This window comes from Passer domesticus, chromosome 2 (assembly GCF_036417665.1).
Source record: "Passer domesticus isolate bPasDom1 chromosome 2, bPasDom1.hap1, whole genome shotgun sequence".
NCBI classification, from domain to species: domain Eukaryota; kingdom Metazoa; phylum Chordata; class Aves; order Passeriformes; family Passeridae; genus Passer; species Passer domesticus.
Genome location: NC_087475.1, coordinates 17,898,080 through 17,921,911, shown reverse-complemented (window position 1 = coordinate 17,921,911; position 23,832 = coordinate 17,898,080). Strand labels below are relative to the sequence as shown.

The window sequence follows — 23,832 nt, the reverse complement described above, 5'->3', positions numbered from 1 at the left end:
CCTTTTTGTTCTCTTTGTTTGGTTGTTTTGTTTCATTTTTTTGAAAATAAGTTGCAAGTGACCTTAAGTGAGTAAAACAAATGACAGCCATCCTGCCATTCTGCCTCCATTCTGACATCACTGAAAGTGATGGAAATACACAGTTTTTTGGAATGAAGAAAAAAGAACTGAGGTGGAGGTCAGGAATAAGGAAATTACATGTAAATTAGGGACAAGTCTCAGTATCACTGGACTGAATTCAGATACATGTCACAGAGAAGAAAAATTATATGCTCACTGCTCACTTATGGCACAGGTGATTTTGGTGCAGAATATTTTTTTTTAATTTATGAAGAAAAGTTTTTTCAAAATATAGTTTCTGCAAGATGTCTGCAAAATGATCACAACCTCAACAAAAACATCTGTATTCTTTTACAGACTTCTTGTTTATATGCTACAATGCAGCAGCATTTTGTGCAACTATGACTTCATTTCAACATTTGCATAAAAATGTTGCTGAAAGTCAAATTTTAAGCACAGTTAATCCATCTCCAGAAATACATATACATTAATATTCTTACTCAACTCATCTATAAGGTTATAATAAAACCCTCTTACTTTTTTATCAAGGAGCTTCAACTTGAATTACTTCTAGCATTTATCCTGGACATCTAAAAAGTTACTTTAAAGTATAACTCAATTGTAAGAGTGGTGCTAACATTTTTAACTCTCTGAAGTTAGAATTTTGTGCTTTATGATGTTTGCACTACAAAATGCATCAAGTGATATGGAATTTTTTCAAGACATGTGTTATTTTACACAGAACTTGGTAATTTCTATATAATCCTTATCCTGTTTTCAGTACCCACCACTACTTTAACTTGGATTATGTAACAAGACCAAAAAGCAGTTTCAACACAAAAAATCTGTGTTTATCTTACATCACTACAAAACTGATGCTGTATCAGGCACTTGAATGATGCACACGAGAGAAAAGTTTTATGGATTGATCTGTGACAAGAACTTTTGTACAGATTTTGTTTCACCCTTTCAATCTGTTATATGAAAAGTTTCACTTAAAACTGCTTTAGAATTTATTGCAATGCCTTTACACAGATTTTTCTTTAAGAGGTCTAGCTTGATTTTTAACTAAAGCTAACTATTAGTCTAGAGATGTGCATAGATTCAAAAGCAAGAGCTGCCCGGTGTCGGAACCAAGGGCAATGCAGATACCTTTGGGTCACCTCCTTAAGGTGAGATTCAGAGCTGCCACTGGCAGAGAGGCTGCTCATCCAAGTCTGAATGCTACAGAAGCCCAAAAAAGGGCAACTCTCATGCCTCTGAGCAGGTGACCCTGGGTCTTGCTGAAATGAGGTACTACTGAGATGAGACAGCAGAGAAAAGATCCAATGGTAAGAGGCAAATTTTACCTCTCTTTTGCAGAGGCATTCAAAACTTTCTAAGGGTGATATCAAGCACCCATTGCTCCTCCACAAGTACTAGCTCTGCAGAAGGGTTACTCCTGGTGTGCTCAGGCCTTCTAAAATGCAATGCACAACTAGCACAATTTGCAGATGCATTAGTCACCACTTACTCTTGTCAGTGAAGCCTCTGTCAAGTTTAAAACAAGTGCCTTATGAAAATCATCAGATAGAGCCACTTCTTCACCCTGAAACAATGCTTGGTTTTAACCATAGCATTTACTGCAATGAATGAGCTGAACCTCCAAAGGAGACGGATATTCATTTAATAGTTGAACAAAGTTTTACACAAATTCTGTTACATAATAGCTAAATAAGATACAGACATCAGATAAGAGTCCCAGCAACTCAGAATGCTCTGCCCACAGCAAGATTTATAGACCTAACCAGACCTTAATTTTCTGCCTTGGAGATGCTGCCATATTAAAAAAGGTGGAGAAGGAGGAATAAAAACCACTTCAATAGTAACCAAAAAATTAAGGGGTTCTGCCAATGGAAAATATTTGTTTGGGGCAACGTCAAGGGAAAAAAAAGAAACCTTAAGTCTTTTAACATAATTTGAAACCAGATCCTCCTCAGAGGAATGGAAAAAAAAAAAAAAAGCTGTTGTCCTGAGGCAAGGGATGAAGGCACACTGCAATATTTCCAGCTAAAGGTCACTGCTCCCATGACCATCCTCCTACAAACACATACTGCTGCTCTGAAACAACACGAGGCTCTGGGCACAAATGAAGCGAGACTAATTCCATGAGATTTATTTTCCTGTAGAAGAATCCAATCAATGTGCCTCACACTAATACTGCTGTGACTGTATTTGCTTTTAGAAAGCGTGGCTGGGACGTGCAGGCACAGAGCAGGAGCCAGCAGGATTAGAGAGTCTCCTCTGACGGGCAGCAGCAGGAAGGCCTCGCCACCTCGGGATGGGTTTTGAGCAGGAGAGAGGAAGCCATCTCCTCCCTTCTCAGATTCTGATGTCTAACACTGCATCAGAATTCCCAGCCCTTATCAAGGAAATGAAGCTTCTCTTTAGCACATAGCAATGAGTTTATGGCAAAGCCCACAGTTATGTTAGTACAACTGCGAGGGTTGCAGGAACATGAGAGAGCAGCCAAGAGCTGAGAAAGGGCAAAAGCTTCTTGTCTCCAAAGAAAACACACTGCAGAGCACCCTCCTGAGAGCTCGGCTGGCTTCAGCCAGGCTCCTGGCTCTCCAGAGCTGCTTCCCAGGCCTTGGCCCAGCACATCTGCTCCCTCTCAGCATCAGCTGCATTTGCCACATTAATGGGAGTTTCACAATTCTGTTTTCTGATAGACCTTCTGCTCTGGCAGAAAGAAAAATACTCGTATATTAAAAAACAAATTTAAAAAATTGTGCTATGAAAGCACAATTGATAATGTGAACCCTGATGACTTGACACATCTAGAAGCAAAAATGCTGCCTGAAATCAGTCATTCATTAAAGGGCTGGTTTCACATCTTTGTGGACTGACACAATAGTACGAAGTTCTATACCTGCAATATTCCTGTGCAAATTTCACTAGGTAGGACACTGGGTTGCTTTCCCTCAATTTGTCCATGGTTTCACCCAAAGACAATCAACTTGCTCCTGTCAATATAATGTGAAAGCAACTCAGAATAGAGGTGGTTTTCTCTCTATATGCACACATGCCCACAACAAAGCAAAATATTATGGAATTAAAAGGGAGGCCATTGGCTTTATCTACTCCCAGAGAGAATAAACAATTAATGAAGAGTGAGAACACCTGCTCTCCTCTGCCGTGCCCTGCCACCAGCACTGTGTCAGAAGCAGTGTCATGACATGTGGTGAGCTACCACAAGAGCCTGCTCGTGCCAGCTGCACACTCCCTGCTCTCTTGTTTGTGCCAGCTTTCAAGCTGCTCCTCAGAGCTCTCTGCGAGCCAGCGTACCTTACGCAACACACAGGAACAGCCTGGCAATAACTGATGACACTTCTGTTCTTCTACTGAGTCAAAACACTACAGCAGAAGGTGAGCCACCAACCAGCAGCCTCTGCCAAGGAGAAAGCAATCTGAGTGACCCTGCACAGATCATTTTGTCCCTTACCTCAGCTTCCTTTTTCAGAAATGAGAGTCATTTAGAAAAAGGCCTGCTATTAGAAATGGTGTTTTTGTTCCGAATGTTCGCCAGTTGTTTTGGCCAGACTTGTTTTTGTTTTCTCATGTTTTCAGCTTCCTGTAGTTCACCAGAAGCCAGTTACTTGTTAATTGGAGGCTAAGCAGGAAAAGATAAGCAGCCTCTTCCTAGCAGTGTGGCCACTGTCTGTGACCAGCAGCTCTCTGCTGCAGCACACGAGGCTCTGGCCAGTGTTGCACAGCATCTGCTCTGGGCTGTCTCAGCCTCTGCACAGCTGCTGAGTTCTTCCAACACTGAGCTATTTCTCTGCTGTGGAAACCTGCACAAGGTTTGAGCACAACATTTCTACGGGACATGGGAGTCTGAGAAGCAGCTCAGCATTCCCAGATGGCTGGAATTCAACGCCTTGGTCTGGATTTGAACACAAGTAAATTTTATTTACATGCTGTTTAAGTCTCAGACAGATGTTCCCTCTAGAACCAGAAATTTTACAAAGACAAATTTAAACCAAATTGGATCTTTGGAAGTGGGATAGGTATGTGAAAAGAGTGGGAATCCAGTTCCTGGCCTTGCACTTGTCACCTTTCTCAAGGTCCCCTAGGTTAAACTGGAAGCCTGATATGCTAAGAAACTCCTCATTTGAAACAACCATTTCCTGAAGAATATGAAACCTTTCAGATTAGCGGAAGTATTCTCGAAGTCTTTAGCAGCTACAGCCAAGGCTCTCTCCACCACAATGCTCTATGTGTTTTCAGGACATGTGCACCAGGAAGTGTTGAGATCAGTCAATACCAAAGGCTGCTCCCTCCACAGAATCTGGTTTTCATCTCCTAAGTGAAATAATTCCTTTGAAGTAAAATCTGTAAATTTCAGATGCAGAGGTATCAGACAGCTAGTATTTTTGTTATATAAGAACTGCAATTTGACCAATCATTGATAAGGTATTCAAACCATAAGCCTTCGCATAATTCCAGTATAGTTAAAAATAAAATCAAGAAACCCTTTCTAGATATTTTTTCTTGCTATTGTCTCTGAATCTTGAGATTTAACATTTAGCCTTACTGCAGCCCTTCACATAAAGCAGACATATCTGAAAAACTAAGGTTGTCTTGGATGCAAAGAATGCATGGCCTGATACATTAGTGACTGGCCCCTTGCTCAATATATCTTTCACAGGTTCAGGGCTCTGAATCATAAGGCTCATACTTGCCTCAGAATAGGTCATAAAAGTTGCTTTCATTTTAAGTACTAATTCCATGTATTTCAGCATTTTGGTTGGAACATGTGCAATGCAGAATATGGAATTCTTCCAAAGAACAAATTCATAAATGCAAACATTTTGTTTTGACAAAGACATTATGCAACTTAGGCTCAACTCTCAAACACAATTCAAGTTCAAATAAGCCAGCTAGTGGGATGTTGCACTTTATTTCAAACCTCATCAACAACAATGTGCTGCACTGCACAGTTCTCATTTGTGTGAAACTCAGCACATTTTCTTCTCTCAGCTTCAAATGGGTTTGTACCTGCTGAACCTCATTTAGAATTTCAGTATTATTGCAGAATTGCCTCCTAAATTTGCTGCACACATCATGAAAGCTGAACCTTTTATATTACACAAATACAGTGGGAGGGCCTGGGTATGAGGAAGACTCATGAAAACATCAACACCAACAAATGACTACATATAAACAAGAAGGGAGAATTAAATGTGGTTCTTTTAAAACATTTATAATCCTCTTTGAAATATTTGGCTGCCTTTTTGAGAAAGGACATTGATGTAGTCCAGAGAGAGTCAATAAGAATGATAAAATTTGATTGCTAACATGCACAGAAAGTCTGGAAAAACATGAATAGCATAAATTGAAATCTAAGCTTTTAACCTCTTCAACTGGTGTTTCATTAAGGAATGAAGCAAAACCAGCAGTATCACTCCAGGGATAGATCCTGCCTATTTTGCAGTGCAATAACTGAGCAATAATGGAGTTCCTTGCTGTGGTTTCAGGAATAAGAGTTCTGTTGGCCTACTCTATGGTTACATATTACCTCACCTAGCCCTGAGCAAGCCTGAGCCCACCTCTGAGCTCTTTCAGCATTTTTACTTAGATGTCAGCATTCCCTCATTTACACACCTATGCCAGTGTGTCCAGCCTGCACTAAGTTCACATCCAAAGATTCAATTCAGCAAACAGGGAGCAAGCCCTATCATTCACTTTGTCATTTCACACAGTTTAAAGATGAGTAAAACACAGATAGGTTAGAGGACAGACTAAGATTTTCCTCTAGGAAGGGGTGCTGTTGTGCACATTCCCTGCCATCCTTACACGAGGGTACATACACCACAGGAAGAGTGTGTACATCCACAGTGAGTGTGTTTGTTTCCTGTGCCCTGATCCACCTCTGAGGATGTGTCCTATTTCTCCTCCTCCCCCTTTTCTGTCTTCACTCTGAGCCTTATTTGATGGCATTCATTTTACTTCAAAGGGAATTTAGACTGAAAATAACCATATGTTACTCTGCACGACCCTTTGCTATGGCTGGGTCCTGGTGTAGGAGCTCTGACATTACCAGGCTGATGACAAACAAACCTTCTGAAATTCCAGCACCCCCAGGGCAAAAAACTCCCTACTTCAGCACACAGTTAAGTGTTAAGTGACCCAACAGACTCAACAGGCTGTCTTCTGATGAAGACAGAATGAAATGTTCTGTTCTTCTCCATTTCGCCTTCATTTCTGGCCACCAGACAGCCTCTCCTGCTGCACATTTCCACCAATTCATTTCATTGACTGGATTTTAAAGCTCCACCTTGTCTGCTAAACTCAGTAAGCACTAAACATTAGGAAGAAAGGGAGCAGTCTTTTTTTTTCAGAGCGAAAACCTGAAAAAGACATAAGGAAGACATTAAAATGGCTGAGGGCACCCTTACACTGAGCAGGGGAGTATGGCACAAAGACCTTCAAATTGTCACACAACAAATAGCTCCAGAACAAGCAGCAGTGTAACTACATCAGAATCTCATTATTCGTGGGCTAATTACCCTTGCCAAGAAGCACCATACTAATGCAGTTATTGTATTTCCAAGATGCAAGGTCCCTGGGTTTGTGGCTAAATCAAATCTAAAATTCATTTCTGTTAATACAAAACTTTAAAAATAGTGATTCTGGCAAAAGACAACATTAAAAACCCCAGACACAATCCTCTTAAGCATGTCATTGTTGGTATTTTCTGTAATACATGAGGCTAAACTCATTAGGATGCAGAAACAAACCCAAAACCTCTCTAATGTTCTGCATAGCAGTCTTGGCAGCTTTGCAGAAGAGTGCAGCTCACTCTCTTTCTCTGCTTCACTGTGAGTAAAAATTTGAACTAAAGCTTTGTCTCCTGCTCTGAGCAAAGGAGAACCATCACATTCATTCTTTCCCACCAGTTCCAGTACCCAGACAACTACAGGCCACAGAGATAGAGACTGACATTGTGATGGTGATTAACAAATTCTTTGGGGAGGTTTTGGTTTCATCTCTTAATCTAGTACATATTTCACAGAAGCAGTTTCAAAGACCAGAAGAAACCACCCTGAATTCCCTGTAGCCTACAGCAAAACAAGCTCCACAGGACCACATTTCCAATTCTCTCTCAAACTTGGCAAAGAAATAACTTAAGGAAAGGGGCTCCTTTTCCTCCCACTCCTCAAAACCAATTCTCTGACCACTTTGTTACAAGGGTGAGCTTCCAGGGCTAACACTAAGTAATTTAAAATTTGTTTCTGTATTAACTTTAGACAAGTTTCATCAAATTAACCCCACTACCACCATTAATCTATCAAATACCACTTCCATCAGATCACATTGTTCTCCTCAAACATTCATACAAATATATTCTATGTCATCACATTAAACATCTTCGAACTGCTTGGTTTGGACCTGCCTCTTTGTCCTGTAATTAGGAGCAATGGCATTTCAATACTATAAATCCATCATTAAAAAGATAAATCAGCTTTTACTTCAAGCAGTCAGCTAAATTTTTTTAAACTGACAGTAATCCCAAAGCCCTCAGGTGTGAGTAGTCATCAGCTTATAAAAAACGTTTACATTACATGTCTGCTCATTTCCATGAGTTCCTCCTGAGATTAAGGTAATGTATCCATACAAGCTGAAAAGAGCTTAGGAAAACCTCTCTGCTGCAATATTCACTTGTGTTGGATGTATCTGAGCATGGTACATTGTGATCATTCACTCACTTTTTCATCCATCTCTGTTTACCAAGGCAAATATTGCTCAACCAGAACTCTTTTGCATCAACACAAATAGTCTGACTTTTTACATTGGTTGTGGTATATTCATGGCTTTTATAAGAGTACAATAACACCAACAGCAGAACAAATCAACAACAAAATTAGGTGGAGACTAATCAACTCTAACAACTATTTCTGCTCAATTGAAGATAACCTTACACAGAGTGCAGCCTGCTCCCTCCCTCTGTGCTTCCCAGGGACTCCTCAGACACACATCAGCAATGAGATATGGGCTAATCAGGTAAGCAGCAGAGTCTCAAATGCCTTCTCCCCTCAGAGTCCCACGTTCTAGTCCCGTTGGTGACTGCTGATGCACTTTTCTGAGGATCAGCCTGTAATTCCCTGCTCTGTTGGAGGATGATGCCTGGCATCACTCGACATGTGTGTGACATGAGACTGAAACTGCCTGTCCATAAAGCACCTATAGGGGCTGTTTAGGTGTTCCTTAACCTGTCAATTGGCCTTCCTGTCAGGAAAGGAGAGCCAAGGAAAGCCACCATGAAGCTGCAGGGAAACCCTGTGCCAGGAAGGGCTACCAGAACAGAGCAGTGTAACCTGGCTTGGGCACGCGGGCACAGAACACACCTCTGATACAAAATTGTCCAAAAAGTGAAATTTTCTCTTAAACTCTGCTTACTTACCCTCTCTGAAGTACAACTGGTTCTCGTTGAGCCCCTTTTCTCTTCCTCAACCTGGGTTTTTCAGCGTTTACTCCAGTGAAGCAGCCCTTAGAGCCCCTGCACTGATCCTGCAGTTGAGCCGTGCCACCTTCTGGCTCTCCCGGGAAACACAGGCTGCCTGCCAGCCACCTCCGGCGTCCCACACCCCTGCCGGGAAGGATGGCCCCGCATGTGTCTCGGCTCTTTCCACCCCGACTCTGGGCAATTTCAATAATAACTCTTCCCACAGTTAACTATTTTTTTCCATATATACAGACAGAATTTCCCGAGGCAACTTGTCTGCTGCCTTTTGTCCTGTCCTTGTGCATCTTTGTGAAGAGTGTCTCCACCTTCTGCAGAAATACCTTTTAATATATTTAATTAATATAATATTTGAAGACTGGAACTAGTTCCCTCCAAACCCTCTTCTCTTCTCTTCTCTTCTCTTCTCTTCTCTTCTCTTCTCTTCTCTTCTCTTCTCTTCTCTTCTCTTCTCTTCTCTTCTCTTCTCTTCTCTTCTCTTCTCTTCTCTTCTCTTCTCTTCTCTTCTCTTCTCTTCTCTTCTCTTCTCTTCCCCTCTGGTTTCTGTGACTTTTCAAAAAGGATAACATATCTTTGCAATGATATTAGCAAGTTCTCAGCACTCTGAAATATACCCAAGCAGGGCCCGCTGATTTTTTTTCTTCTATCTTTATCTCTATTTTGAACAGGCAGTCCACAATCAACTTGATGCTACTATTGGTGGTGTGCTGTTCCAGCCCTGCTCTTCAGCACAGAGCCAGAGCTCGTGGCTACACACATGCATAGGTCTGTCAGAAATACCTTATTTAAATCCTTGATAGAGCAATTCCAAGGCATTTCACGGTTTGCTTTATCTTCTGCTACTGAAACCAGGCAAGTATGTAAAAATTATCTGTTCTCATTAATGTTAAAACCAGCTTTCAAGTTTGTGTAAAAAAAAATTAAGTGTCCTGGAAAAAACGACTTACAATGACCTTTGGTTTCAATCTTATGGTCATTTGACATCTGTTACTTTGATTGCTTGGCAAAAATATGAAGATATTCTTTCACACCTGATATATACAAGTGTATATAATTTACATTGTTAGCTTCATTTGTCTAGGTTGCTGCTTAAGAAATTCTGCAAAACCTCAGTGATTTAAAGGCAGGTTAACAGGATAACAGATATGTTAAGTCCATCCTGCTTTCAGAGGGAGCTTGGGTCACAAAAACAGTAGAATAGTGCTCACATGAGAGTACCAGAGTATTCCTGCTTCCTAAATGTCTGCAAGGCAAGTCTGACCCTCAGCTGCAGCCCTGTGCCACCAAGTGCAGGACTGATGGGACCTTCAGACAAGAAAATAGGTTCTCACCTATTCCTGCAAGATGTGCTGCTTGCACAGTGTTAGCAACCATCAAAAGCAGCCACAGAACAGTCCAGTCTGAAAGAGATTTTCGGGGGTCATTGAATTCAGCCTCCCACCCAGAGCACAGGTCCAGCTCTGGGCAGCTGCATCATGACACAAACAAGCAGGATTGCAGCTGGTCACCCTGTGGAGCAATCTCCCATTTCACACAGAACTCATCTGGCACCTTGTAAACAAATGGCTAATCCTAAACCTGAGTAAATTAAATGCATGTTTAAACACACTTCAGTGATCATATTTTAAGGGATTTGAGGCTAGATTCCACTAATACCCCTTCATAAATAATTATTGTGGCAGGTCACCACAAAGTACTTCTGGTTTTATACCCTGTGTATATAAGTTCTGTCCCTCAGCAATTTTTTAATTGCACAGAACAAAAGACTGATGGAACAAGAGAGCTTGGGGGGGCCAGGGGGGCAGATGCTGCATGGAGTGAAATGAGACTGCCACTTAACATACAAACCAGTAAGTATAATATTGCAAAGATTTTGCATGTCTTGTCGTGTGAGGAAAAATACATTATACCCTTTTTACTGAAAAGTGAGGGCTGAAATACAGGACCATTTAAAACACCATTTAAAACTGCGTTCTAAAATTAGAAGGCAAACAACATTAAGATTATTAGGACTATTTTCCATGTGTACTTGTACTGTCTCTTCCACTGGTTTCAATTACATCAGGATCAGGAACCTGTCCCTTCCATAAGCCTATATATGACCTGCTAAAATAAATACCAAGAAGATGCATTTTTTATGTTTACAATTTTATTATACTAAAATAAATTACCTTCCTCATTTCAGATCACTTTTCATGCACTGTTAGAATCACCTCAATCATAAATTATAAACATCAAGATAGTGTTTTGCAAGTGGTTTAATTAACTAAAATGTACTTCAAGTGTGGTGGATTGAAAAAGGTCAGTTTATCAAAACATTCAAACTTTAAGTTTTTATGTCTCATCAGGAAGGTGAATAGAATTTGTAAATGAGAGATGATTGGTTTTGCAGGTCTATCCACAACTGGGAAGTCATAGAATTAGTAGCTCTTGCCCTCTACATCTACTTTATTTGGAGTTAAAAAGAAAATTTGTAATATTCCAAATTCTGTGGTTTTTCAGAGCTCTGAATAAACAGCTCAGATAGATGAAATAGTTCACCTGAAATGAAGGAAAAAGCTCTCTCTCAATCTGAGTGAAAGAACACCTTTAAAAGGCATTAATAATTAAAAGTATAATAAAAATAAAAGCTGTTTCGATTAAACAAAGGGGTATTTGGCCTTCTTTAGCACAGGGAATGCCAGCAGGGCTTGCTGCAGTGCCCTTACACACCCTGGGGGCAGGGTGGGAGGTGATGGAGTCTTTCCTCAGGGATATCCAAGCAGCAGAATGGGAGCACTCCAGTTTTCAGACAGCTTACCACCACCTGCCTTTACCTGACACCTCTCCTGCCTCCTCAAGCCCCCCTTGTGCCCTGCCCATTGTCCCTGCCCTGCCACCTCCCAGGCAGCTGCCCAAGGCCCTGCCTGCTGCAGGCTGTGCTCCCATCACTGCCTGTTCCTCTGTCCCATCCCCACATCCTGCTCTGCTCCCTGCTGCCCAGCCTGCCCCGCCAGCTCTGCCACTATGTAGCCATGATATTTTATGAAAAATCCTCTGCTAAGATTTTTCCCATCCTGAGGAGCTGAGAGCCTCAGGAAAGAAATGTTAACAGTAACTCTCTGCTGCTGTGGAATGCAACAGGTGCATCTTCCATTGGTCCATGTGGATTGTTTTCAATTGATGACCAATCACAGCCACCTGTGCCAAGGCTGTGAGCAGTCACAGGATTTTGTTATGCATTCTATTCTATTCTATTCTATTCTATTCTATTCTATTCTATTCTATTCTATTCTATTCTATTCTATTCTATTCTATTCTATTCTTGTTCTTTGTAGCCTTCTGATCCTTCTTCTCTCTCTGTTCTTTTAGTATAGTTTTAATGTAGTATTTTAATATAATATATAACATAATAAACCAGCCTTCTGATAAAAATGGAGTCAAGCCTCGTGTCCTCACACTTGGATGGTCCGCCTCAACACCACTGTCCCTGCCCTGTCCCACCCCACCAGCTCTGCCACTGTCCCTGCCCTGTCCCACGCCACCATCCTGTCCTGGCTCCTCAACACCCACACACAGCCCTCCCCAGCCCTCCCTTGCTTGCTGAGGCTTTTGAGGATGTAGAGCCAAGCCACAAGGACAACCAGCTTGTTCCAGTTTGTTCCCAGCCAGTTTGTTCCCTTGGCTGGGTGGGGGACATGTTTCTGGGTGTTTGGGAGTCAGGAGCTTCACCCTGAGCCCACCATTTCTGAGCTGCTGGCAGGGCTATTTCTCCAGCCACCCTGGATTAGTCAGATTCCTCTCCAAGCTTCCCCTGTTACAACTGCTGTCCCTTTCCATCTTAGTTTTCCTGCTGCGCACTCTCCTGAACCAGGAGGTGGCAGGAGGGAAGGAGCCAGAGTACCCTGCCATCAGAAAATGCTTGGAGGTGGCCACCACATCCAAAGCACTGTGCCAGAGAAGGGGACAGAAGCAGCAGCTAGAGAATGCTAAGGACCTCTAACCTCCAGGATGTCCTAGGCCCTGCTGCCAGTTTCCAGGAGCTGGCTCAGTGATTCTTGTGTGTTCCTTCCAACTCAGGATATTCTATAATTTTATGACTCCATAAAATTGTCTCACAACAACCATCTTTCTGAAAGACAGGAAAAGTTTCCAAGCCCAGCTTTTGAGATCTGATGGGGAAACAAACCTTTTATGTTTGTCCCTGTGTTACAGAAGGCAAAAAAAAATGCAATTGTCCTCAGTACAAGTACAATTTAAAGTTTGGAAAAATAATCAGAGATCCTTAGATCTTTCATGTTTCTTCAAATCATAGAGAACAAACGTTCACAGCTGATTCCACATGGCTTTTTATTTTCTTCCAGGGAGAAATTAGATTTCACAGTTGAAGGAATTGAGCTATAGGCAGAATAAAAGGGAGGTTATCATACCTGGCAGAAATTTGTAAACAGCTCAAGCCACTCTTTGCACTTTCTGCCCTGAAGAATCATCCATCTCCTTCAGCACAACCATGCAAGCATGACCTGACTCAGCACAAGAGGCTCTGCTCACAGAGGTAGGGCAGCCTGAGCAGGAAAAAGGCAGTGCAACACAGACATATTTTATTCCTGGACCTGTAGCCTCATTAAAAAAAAAAAAAAAAAGAGAGAGAGAAAATTTGAACATTTCATCTGGCATAATTTCTTTGGTTTCTTTTCCAGAAGTGAAAAAAGAAGACAATTGTGCAGAGGATCTGGACAGGAAATAGTTTCGTTTCTCTGTCAAGTTTTAGAGATTGAAATATTTTTCTCTTTTGAATTGTAATTAGAAGTCAAAATCTGGGTAACATTTTTTTAAACTTCAGCCAGAGCACTGCAGTAATGAAGTGGTTTATACATTCTGCAATGCAAACAGCTGCTCCTTCAAAGGCTGAATACTCTGTATTCTGTTTCAGAGAAATAAGGAAAGTACAGGGGTTTTTTGAGTGTTTTAGGTGTTTCTTTTAACCTGTACTTTTACCCTTCTATTGCACCTTAGAACTAGGTCATGTGCTTCCTACAGGCCCCCAGACAAAGAGGCACAAGGCGTGCTTTCAGATCACAGGGTGATCCAGGATGTCATTTACTGTGCAAGGGCAAATCCACCGACACCAGGTACCTAAATGGAACAGAATATTTTTTTTTTTCAGCTAATTACCTTAGAAGGATGAGCATGTGTCTTTTATCAAAAAAACCCACAATTTAAACTATTATGTTCAACTGCACTTACAATTTTATTATATAATTATTTATAATATTAAATATATTTAATTAATCTTGTAGGATTTTACTATTTCATAGCTTGAATTGGATCTATTTAACATATCTCCCTGCATTTTAATACTATTTGTTAATAAATAAGTGTTGCAAGGTACAGTTTGAAAAACATACAGTTCTAATATTTAATATTATGATAAATCCTTCTGTCTCTACTCATTTCTTGGCACAGCTTTGTCAAACCCAGAGATTGCTTTGCTAGTGTTTCCACTAATAGTAGTGGAAGTACTTGGCCTATTTTCTAAGCCCCACTTAGTGTAGGTTATTGTCATTCCATGTGGCTTCAGCTGATTCTGTCTCAGTGGTCACAGTGTTAGAGCTGATGTGGATTTGGCACCTGGTCTCACGTGCTCAATGTTATCAGCCCAGGCAGTTCAAGCAATTGATCTGATTAATCCAAGCACCAGTAGGTTAAGATGTTTTGTAAAGATCACTGTGACAACCACAGGAAAAGGACCTGCAAGTAGTGCTTTAAAATAAAACTGGCTGAAGCTCCATCTCCCCCATCCTTTTTCCTGGCCTCCTGCACCCCGTGAGCCCCATGAACTTCAGTGGGAATGACAAGGTTTTTTACAGTTTCTCTCAAACCTGGTATTTTAATTGCAATGACAGCTTCTCTAAGCTATGGTGAACTAACTTCTAACTTCAGACCATTTACTACTGCAGCCAGTCAGGGCAAGTACCTGCCCTGTAATGCCTGAGAAATTTCCTAAGAAATGGGGTGTCTATTCCTCCTTTGCCCACATATAAAACATGTAGAAGAAAATTATTATATGTTCATTATTACAGTTTCTATAGTTGTTGGTGTTTATGTTAATAGTGGTAATAGAATAGTAGTAATAAACAGTGTTAGTCAATAATGACAATACAAGAAATTGTGATGTTATTTTAGGGAAGTATAATGGAGAAAGAAACAATTCTGGAAGAACTTTTAAAGAAGTCACAACAGAAGTAAAATATCACTAATCAATTACAAGAAAACTTCTTTGTTCAGACAAAATCAAGTACTTCTGATTAGGAATATGACAAAGGCATATGAAATATATTTTTAAAGGAAGCTATTTTAAGATTTTCCAGCACCACTCTCATTTTCTTCTTTGAAACTTGATTAGATGTGTTAGAACAACAGGTGTACTTTGTTTTGAGTTGAATTATAAGGTATCAAATCCTAGTCTCATTTCAGGAAAACACTTATTTCCAGGTTTAAGAATCTTTATATTCCAAACAACCCCTACTGTTGTGCTTACCATTGAGCATCTGTTTGTGTCCTTCCAAGGAGGACTTAAGCAAGTAATTAACATTGGCATATGTTTACACACTGCCTTGGATAGGGATGTTTTCCTTGTTGAGGCTTTGCTCTCAACTGATTTAAATAACTGGCTTCAGAATTTACCCATATGAGGTGTAATTAGTGCAGAATCTTGTACTCAGCTACACAAAGCAGATGGTTAAACTATCCTTGTTTCCTAAGGAATGACTGTATATCACAAAAGGTGGCCTTTCATTCAAAAGATCTCCCATTGGGAATATATGTTCCAGGCAACTTATTTTAATTTTTTTTGCTCCTTTTCATACACTTGAGCTCCTGCTGTGAGTTACATCCCATTACATAACTGCAGGGAAGCTCACTGAGAATAAACTCCATTACCTTGCCAAAATTATGAATGCCACAGGTAGGCTTCTGGCTTGCACTCAAGGTGTTTCCCCCTTAATTCCTCCTTGTTTTCCTGCTATTCCCCCCTTCTGCCCTGCCCTCCTGCAGCTGCAGCAGATGCTTTCTCAGGTGTAGGGCTGAGTCTTGTGACTGACTTAGAAAGGAATTTGATCCACATATTAGAGGCAGGTAAGGCATCAAGGAGATTTCTTACTACCTTTCTCTTTAAATTTGACAAACCTGAAGCTATGGTTTATACATCTTGAAGGACAAAGTTATCCAAAATCTTCCAAGTGTAATACTTTATATTGTGTTAACATTACTTCACAATCTGCTGTGGTTGTCTGCCTTAGGAAGAAGGAAGTGCAGGGGGGTCAATGAGGATAGAGAAAACCCAATTTGTTAAGATAGTGCATATCGAGGAAATAATGCCTCCTGCAAGACATTTTTTTTTAGGTTAGCCATTGAATTTGTTTCATTTATGTTTCTTGTGAAATATGCCAGTTATCCTAAGGTTACCCTTTGTGTCCCTGCCCTAACCTGATACTGCTGATACTGATAATTTATGGTTGGACACAATGGTCTTAAAGCTCTTTTTCAACCTAAACAATTCTGTTGGTAGCAAAGAAAGGACCAGTCCCTATTAGTGAAGCTGCAACTTTCTTGAAATATTTTAATTGACTGTAATGGAATTTAAATCAAGTATTGTTTCTTTTATGTTCACAAATCTATCAGACGCTTTAATTTTATCTGGAATATATCTGTGTGATTATCATTTATTTTAAAGAAGAATTGAGCACATAAAATTCTTATTTTGATTCTCTCTATCTAATTCCACTCCTCTTTTTTGGCCTCAATACTAAGAGCAAGATCTACCCCCTGAATTCCTGATAACCATTCATATGTGCCCCATTCAGGAAATCCAAGGCTGTGCCTTGTATCAGAAGATGCAGCTGCACAAAGCATATTTGTTCAAAAACTAAATGTCATGAGAAAAGTGTAACTTCAAATTTGCTGCCTTTCATCAATGTCAGATGCCCGACTCAAGTTCCTCCTGGAGCCTCCATCAATGCCAATTCTTTGGGCAGTGGGACAAGCAGATGTGGAGGTGGTCACAGATTCCTTGCTGGAGTGCCAGTGACAGACTGCTCCACCAAAGCAGCAGGCTGCCACAGTGAGTAACAGGTTACTGAATAGTGTGTTAATTCCTGACCTGCAACAATTGCCTTGCCTCAAGAGCAAGCCCATGACAGATACTTAACATTTAACTGCGTGGTTGATCCTAGGGGTCATTCCAAATCTTTCTTTTTCCTTCTCCCTCTCGCAATGTTGTGACACCAAATGACACATTTATGTTAAATTAATATATTTATGTCAGGAGAGCATAATTCAGTAAAGTAGGGGAAAGTGTATGCTATAGTTTCACCATGGAGGACTGGGAAAACAGTGTTTCTAAACAAGATTTTAGGATCCTGAGAGCTGAAGATAAATTCCTACTGTGATACTGTGGCCACAGCAGCTAAAGGCCTCCTTGGACATGGAAGCAGGCACAAACTGAGTAAAAGCACTCAACATGTTTTGACACTGCTGTGATCACCAAGAGAATATTGTGTCTAGTTCTGGTGACTATAATTGAAGAAAGATGTGGAGAGCTGAGCAGATGTCAAAGGAGAGGCTTGACAATGACTGATGGATTGGATGGATAAGGTGTCAAAGGGAAAAGCTCCCAGGGCTCCACCTTAGGGAGGCAGGAAGCACATTGATCAATGGGTGTGCACTCAGCAGGGGGAGCAAACTTTTAACAAGGGTCTTTGGGCTAACATACGAAAGCACTGAAGTGGCATTTGAAAGGCTGTGCAGATGACTGAAAAGCAATGTACACAAGGGAAATGAAAACCTGACCTAACGCAGACACACACAGAGACAGGCCAGTACTAAACATGGTCTAAAAAGCAAAGCAGATGTTAGTAATTATCAGGTAGGAATTGAAGGAAGATAGGCAGAAAACAGGCCAAAAAAGCTGATTGTTCATATTGTTAGTAGTAGTTAAGCTGCAGGAATACTTACTGAAGGATGTTATAGATTCTAGTTATTTGTTTAAAAAGGTAACAATGAATTCAGAATAGAAATACACCCCTGAAGGGGCATTAGATATAACTGCACCACCTTTGGGTCAGGATTCTCTGATACTCTACAGCTGCCTGGAGCAGATATTTTTCCTCAGTATTTGTTACTGGATCTGAGGTTCCTGGACTTGAGTGTTTGATCTGGCCTAGTGTAACACAAGCCAGAAGCTGGAGGATGAATGTGGAAAAACTGAGCTGGACATAAAGAGTTTGCATGTGGACTATAAGGAGTTTTGTACACAGATGATGGGAATATCCAGAAATATTTGATGCCATACTTTTTCTGCAAATGTTCTTTAGGACACTTTGGCTAAGACAGTACACATTTATATTATTTAAATTTATATCTTTTCATGAGTGTGCTTTTTTCAACATCATAGCTGCTATAAAATGTAGCTGTTAGTACAATGAGAGGAAATAAAACACTATATCTGCCATGTTTGATCAAAAAGTTAGTAATATTTCTACCTATGAAATAAACCAGATGGAATTATTTTTGTCTTTATTCTTAATATCTCTAGTTAAATTCTAGTCTTTGGCTGTAAGACCCTTCTAGTCATGATGTCCCATAAGCTGGACAGGTAGGAGCAATACATATTGAGCAAAGAGAGTGTATGGGTGAGCGTAAAACAATAAGATTTTAGAAGCTAAACTCTTGTATTAATATTTTTTTTCTCAACAAAGTGATTTCATTTTCATAATTTATTTTAACATGCTTTTCTGACATGTTTTCTGTACAATTTAGTTGCAGCTATTTCAGGATTTTAGTTTTTATCTGCATAGACCTAGAGAGGAACATTCGTACAACAGTACCCCCGTAAGTGCCACATTTTCAGAAGGGAATTCTCTCATGTCTGTGCACATGCTTAACAGTGAAAGACCATGTTTGGTAGAGGGAACAGCAGTTAATGGATATTTGGGCTTCAGCCTTCTAAAGTTTGATTATTTGAAATTGTAGGACACTGGTAGATTGATTTGTCTTAAGCATTTACAGTCAAAAGTAAAAAAAAGCACGAACCCAAAATTAAAAGTTAATCCAAAAATGTAGATGTGAGCAGTTGGGAACTTGATTTATGATTGTGAGACTGCCTGTATCAATTTTGAAAATTGAAATTAATGATACTGCTTATTTACTATTATCACGGGTTTCATCATTATAGAACACTTAATAATGTACAGAGTTGTCAGTTGATTTGTAATAGTAGTTTGAAGAGCTTCATGTACCTTCAAAATCACTTGTTACAACAGCAAATAAGGCCATGAAACCCCCAGCCAGCTGCAAGGGCAAGAGAGTACCTCATTACGAGTCATGGCTGGATTGCCCAAGAGAAGAACTAAAAATTTTTGCTTATTGAACTCTTCAGTTATGTCAGATAATAATGCATGCATGATAATGTGCTGTGTCTACTCTAAATTTGTTCCTAAATAAGTTCCTGGTGTTGCTAACAGAGATGTGTGGAGCACAGGGAGACTGTCTCTGAAGGGATGGCTCCAAACAGCCTTGAGCCTGTGACCAGTGGATAATTCAAAGCAGTATTTCTTAATCACTGATTCACAGACTAAAAGAGTCAATGGAAAAAAAAAAGTCAGCAAAATTGAAGCCAGCTGAACATGAGCCATTGTGTGCCCAGCTGGATGAGAAGGCCAGTGCTGGTAGCAATGCTGGCTGCAGCCAAAATGTGTATTAAGTAAAAGGCTTGTTTCCAGAGGGATCAGGGAATACCATCAAAATTAGCTCTCTAGTAGGAAGTCCCCATTCCTAGAGATCCCAGAATCTCCTCTCCACCACCCTCCCCAGTGGAATCAGAGCAGGGTGAACATTGTGCCTGGCCTGTGAGCAGCTATACCTGCTCTGCAGGGGGAGAAGTCCTGGGGAACTGCATTTCCCTCAGGAAATCCTAAGCTGTGCTCTTCTGGGCTTGGGTCAGAAGTACAGAAGCCTCCTTAGGAATGTCTGTTCAGCCTAACTCTACAGAGGCAGCCTCTAAGTTAATGAATTGGGAGATGCATCTGAGCTCTTTATGAGCTTTTGACTTTATCCAGGCTTCAGATCAGTCAGAAACCCAAGAGTGTGGTGTCCCAGCAGCATCTGATGGGCCATGCTGTCCATCTGAGAAAGGCAGGATTCCACAGAGCCAGAGACAAACAGGAACCAGGATGCCAAAAAGTACTGCTCACACTCAATTCAACCTGAGCCCTCCAGCACAGCAGTTGCTTGATCAAGAAGGTCAAGAGCTGACAGCGTTAAGAATAGAAGTAAATTTGAAGATTTTCTTCTCTTTTTATTTTCTCAATATATCTCCTCCTCCTGGACAAGTGCTATAGCAATAGTAATATATATATGACCTTATATATGACCTGCCCAATTTAGTTATTGACATTTGTAGGTGGGAAGGAGGTAACAATTACAAGAGAAGAGACCAAAGTGTCTTAAGTTATGATGTTTTTATCTCCTAAACAGAAGGACTAACAGTAGGATCTGACTGTGTATTCATCTATCATTACAAAGCCTCCAACAAATTTAACTAGGTTGTGTTTCAAATCATGGGATTTTAAAATCTGTATTTCCTGCATTTTTTTAAATTTGTCATCTTTTCTGTATATTTAGATTTGGGTCTATTTCCCGGATTCTCTCTGTTAATCAAAAAGAAATTTAAAGAAAAAAGAGAGCTGGAATTTTTATTTATGTGGTTGATGTGAACAGCCAGAGCTTTAAGAGACACATAGATTGTCAAGAGACAGAAGATAAAAATCACAAGAGCTGTAAAATAGAGCTTTGAGAGGAAATAATAATAAAGCCTTAGAGAACAGCTATGAACAAAGAAGCTTTTGACTTTTTTTTCTAATAGATTTGAAAGCAATAGCATTGTGAGCATGTACCAGCATGACCAGTTTTGAATATTGTGGTCTGTTATGCCTCAGTTCTATCAGGAGATGCTTTGTCTATGTGGAGAGATCATCAGCCATACAAATCTGCTGCCGAACATTCTGGATGCTGCTAAGTCTTTATGATTCATTTCTACTATCTGCTTGAGTTCAGAGAAGATATTTTGAAAGCAAAATTTAAAAACCAGAGACGTGACATTTTTCTGATGGGTACTTCTAAAGCAGGTTCAGTAAATGAAGCTATAATAATTGCCACATCTGGATTGCACAAATTGACCACATTTTCTAAAGCCATATGATATAATCAGGTTAAGAAGGGCAATATTGGCTTTTCATAGTGAGGAACGGTCTATATTTAGACACAGAGCTACTTCTATAAGCTCTCAGCACATTTTTCCTTTGTCCTTTCATCTCTTCAGTTTGATCATCTGAGGTGTCACCATCCCCCCAGCCTTCTTTCTGCCTACCTCTCAGTTCATGTCCCTCACCTCTCCAGCCTCTGCAAGCCTTTCTCCCTTGCTTTCTTCCCAGCTGACCTGAGGTGTTACTTTTGTACAAGGAATTCCTTCTGCATGCTCACATCCTGCACCTTTGATGGCTCCATTTCTTTCCTCAGTTCAGCATTACACAGAGAAGCTGGCGCCTAAAGAGTGATGCCATTACAGAGCCTGTTGGGAACAAAAGGTCCCCTCTTGGGAGCCAGAGGGCAATTCCTTTGTGCTTTGATAACCACGGGAAGCAGGAGCTTCCTGCCTGAGAAACACTTTCACCTCTGCTGCTGCCTGGCACCCACATTCTTTGCCTGGACAGGGGTTCATGTAGGTGAGACCAGCGCTGCAGTAGAGCAGAGGGAAGTTCACTGAGTGAACACACGTATCTTCTCTTTGTTATGTATGGGACAAGCCTTGTGGAAGCTGAAATGATCCAGCACACACTTCCAGATGTACAATAGGAATGCAGTTCTGCAGAGAATTATAATTTCTGATATACACATCAGAGCTGAATCTCGGGCTGTCACCTGTGGCTCTCTATAGATGGCAGTGGCACAGTCATCATTATGAAACCCACAATAGCGCCACTGCAAGCATAAAGGAAATAATAAGATCCACTCAGTTACTCAGGAAATGCTCTGGGGCTTTCAGCCAGTTTTGGACATGGAAAGCTGCATATATGGACACAAATCAGGACATTAATCTCTACAGATTACAATATCCTGAAGTCTGTCCAGCATATTGCAACAGTCAAATATACACCCAGCAATGAAACACAGATGTGCTCATCTTGGACTGGTTCTTTTCCCTGGCAGGGTGGACAAAATAAAATTAATTTCCATTATAATAATTCTGTACAACATTTACTTTTCCCAATGCTTTCTAGTTTCTTCTGCTCAAACAAAAAGATGAAAGTTCCATCAGATGATGACAACCTCATCAGGTCCAAAAAGAAAAACCCACAGGAAATTGAAGGAGCAATTTAATCTTCAAAACTCTTCAAAAATTACAAAGGCCTAATATCAGAGGTGCACATCAGTTCATAAATATGATTACTGAATATCAGTTTTCTCTAATGCCACTAGGTGCTCTAAAGAGACAACAGTTTAATTCCTGTACTATATTTTTCCCATCTTTCTGACAACTGCAGGCAACTCAGTTATTATTCCACAAAGCCACAAAGGCAGTTTAAGATTTGAATCTTGACTAACTCAGGCCCTCAGCTATAAGGTCCTTTCCACCAAGGTCAGATATGACCAACAGGAACCACCAAGCAGCATTACTCACTGAGTAACAATCTGCTTCTAGTCAAGAGAAGAGGATCTTCTGTGAGTGACACCTCTGTAAAGAATGAGTATCTCATTGGAGCTCAGTGAGATGAGATTGAGATTTGTTGTTTGCAGAAGAGATTATGTGTGTCTCCTGGCTCAGTGGATTCAACCCAGTGCTGTGTTTTCTTCTTGTTTAAATTAAGAAATGTCAGTAAATAGAAAACAAGCATACAATGCCATGGTCACTTGGACTTGATTTGAAGGAATCACAGCCTACTGAAGGACACTTGGCATTATTTCCTGACAATGCATTACAATTATTTTTTAGTGACAAATAAATAAATAGGTGGCATTTGCAGCCTTTTCTCCTACATCATTCTTATTTTCTCTCATCCTTAGCTGTCAGTGTTTCAAGTGTAGCTTTCTCTGCTCTTAATTAAAGAACTGTGATGTCTGACATTTCTCTGATTCCTAACTGCATTTCAGTGCCTTCATTTCAGATAGGCTTTTGCCATGACTTGACTGATGTCACCTAACTTTAATGCCAGGCTTCTCATCCAAGCCATTTGTGCAGACATCCTCAACAATCCCTGATGAGAAGTAGACACTTCTGTAGGATGACATATTTCATGTGAAGACATGGGTCAAAGTCTCATAAGATGAATCCCACAGTCACATACCAATTACATTCAGCGCTGCTCAGGAAAAGTTAGGCACCAAGGAGTGACATTCCTTATATCCAACATGCTTGGCAGAAAAACATCAAAAAAGCATGTAAAGGAAGTGATTTAGAATTGGCATAGCTTTTTGCTTTCAGTGATTAGTAATAAACAGTTGATTAATGCTTGTTGTGCTTGATGATAACATTGCTATTGATCAAAAGCCATTAAAAATAATCCCAAAGTTATTTTTAAAATATTCTGATGGTATCTTTTGACACAACAGTATCCCATCACAGTTACAGTAAAGCAAAACTTGGTCAAGTGGTGTCTGGAGTGCAGGAAGTGCAACAGTTCAGAGAGGTGGCAGGATTGTGACATAAATCAGATCTGTCCTGTAATTCTGGTATTGAAGGCTTCCTATTACAGCAGTATCAATCTCCACTCAGAGTTAATTGCTTCTGGTGTCATTATCATGGAACTTGGTCCTGTCCTCAGCTGTCTCTTACATGTGTACAACAATGGCTGGGCTGTTTTCCTCATCCCTTCTAACTGGACAAAGGAAAAAACTGCATGCCTGTGCCTGTCTTCTGGGCTTTGACTGATCTGATTAATCATTATATATGTTGAAGATACAAGTGATCCTGTACATGTCATGTGTTAATTCTTATGGCAGTCTGTGCTGCATCATCTTATCATTTATATCCTCTGTCTTCAAAATTGGAAGTGGCAGAAGCTTGTCCTGCCCCAGGGGCTGCCACCAGACAAACCAGCCCTGAATGTGGCTGTGGCTCAGTGCAGCCATGAACACAGAGGAAATTCAGCCATCCAGCTTGTCAGAAGCAATAACTACTGTGTATCACAAGAAAGTCATTCTGACTGGTGGAAAGTAAGGGATTTGGAAGC

At 40.5% G+C, this 23,832-nt stretch overlaps 1 protein-coding gene and 1 long non-coding RNA gene across 3 annotated transcripts in view; one reads left to right on the top strand and one right to left on the bottom strand.

The window, feature by feature from the left end:
* The window catches only part of VEGFD (vascular endothelial growth factor D), a 76,340-nt gene extending 67,742 nt beyond the window's left edge, over window positions 1–8,598 (bottom strand). The window contains exon 1 of one of the 2 annotated variants that reach the window (XM_064407623.1): window positions 8,507–8,598. The gene's annotated coding sequence lies outside the window, so the exon portion shown is untranslated. The remainder of the gene's footprint in view (window positions 1–8,506) is intronic. The other variant, XM_064407626.1, reaches the window with a different exon arrangement.
* A 6,993-nt stretch (window positions 8,599–15,591) lies between these two features.
* On the top strand, window positions 15,592–22,257 carry LOC135295214 (uncharacterized). Its single transcript, XR_010357242.1, has 3 exons — window positions 15,592–15,682; window positions 16,528–16,667; window positions 20,228–22,257. It is a non-coding gene; the product is annotated as an uncharacterized LOC135295214 (long non-coding RNA).
* The last annotated feature ends 1,575 nt before the right edge of the window (window positions 22,258–23,832 follow it).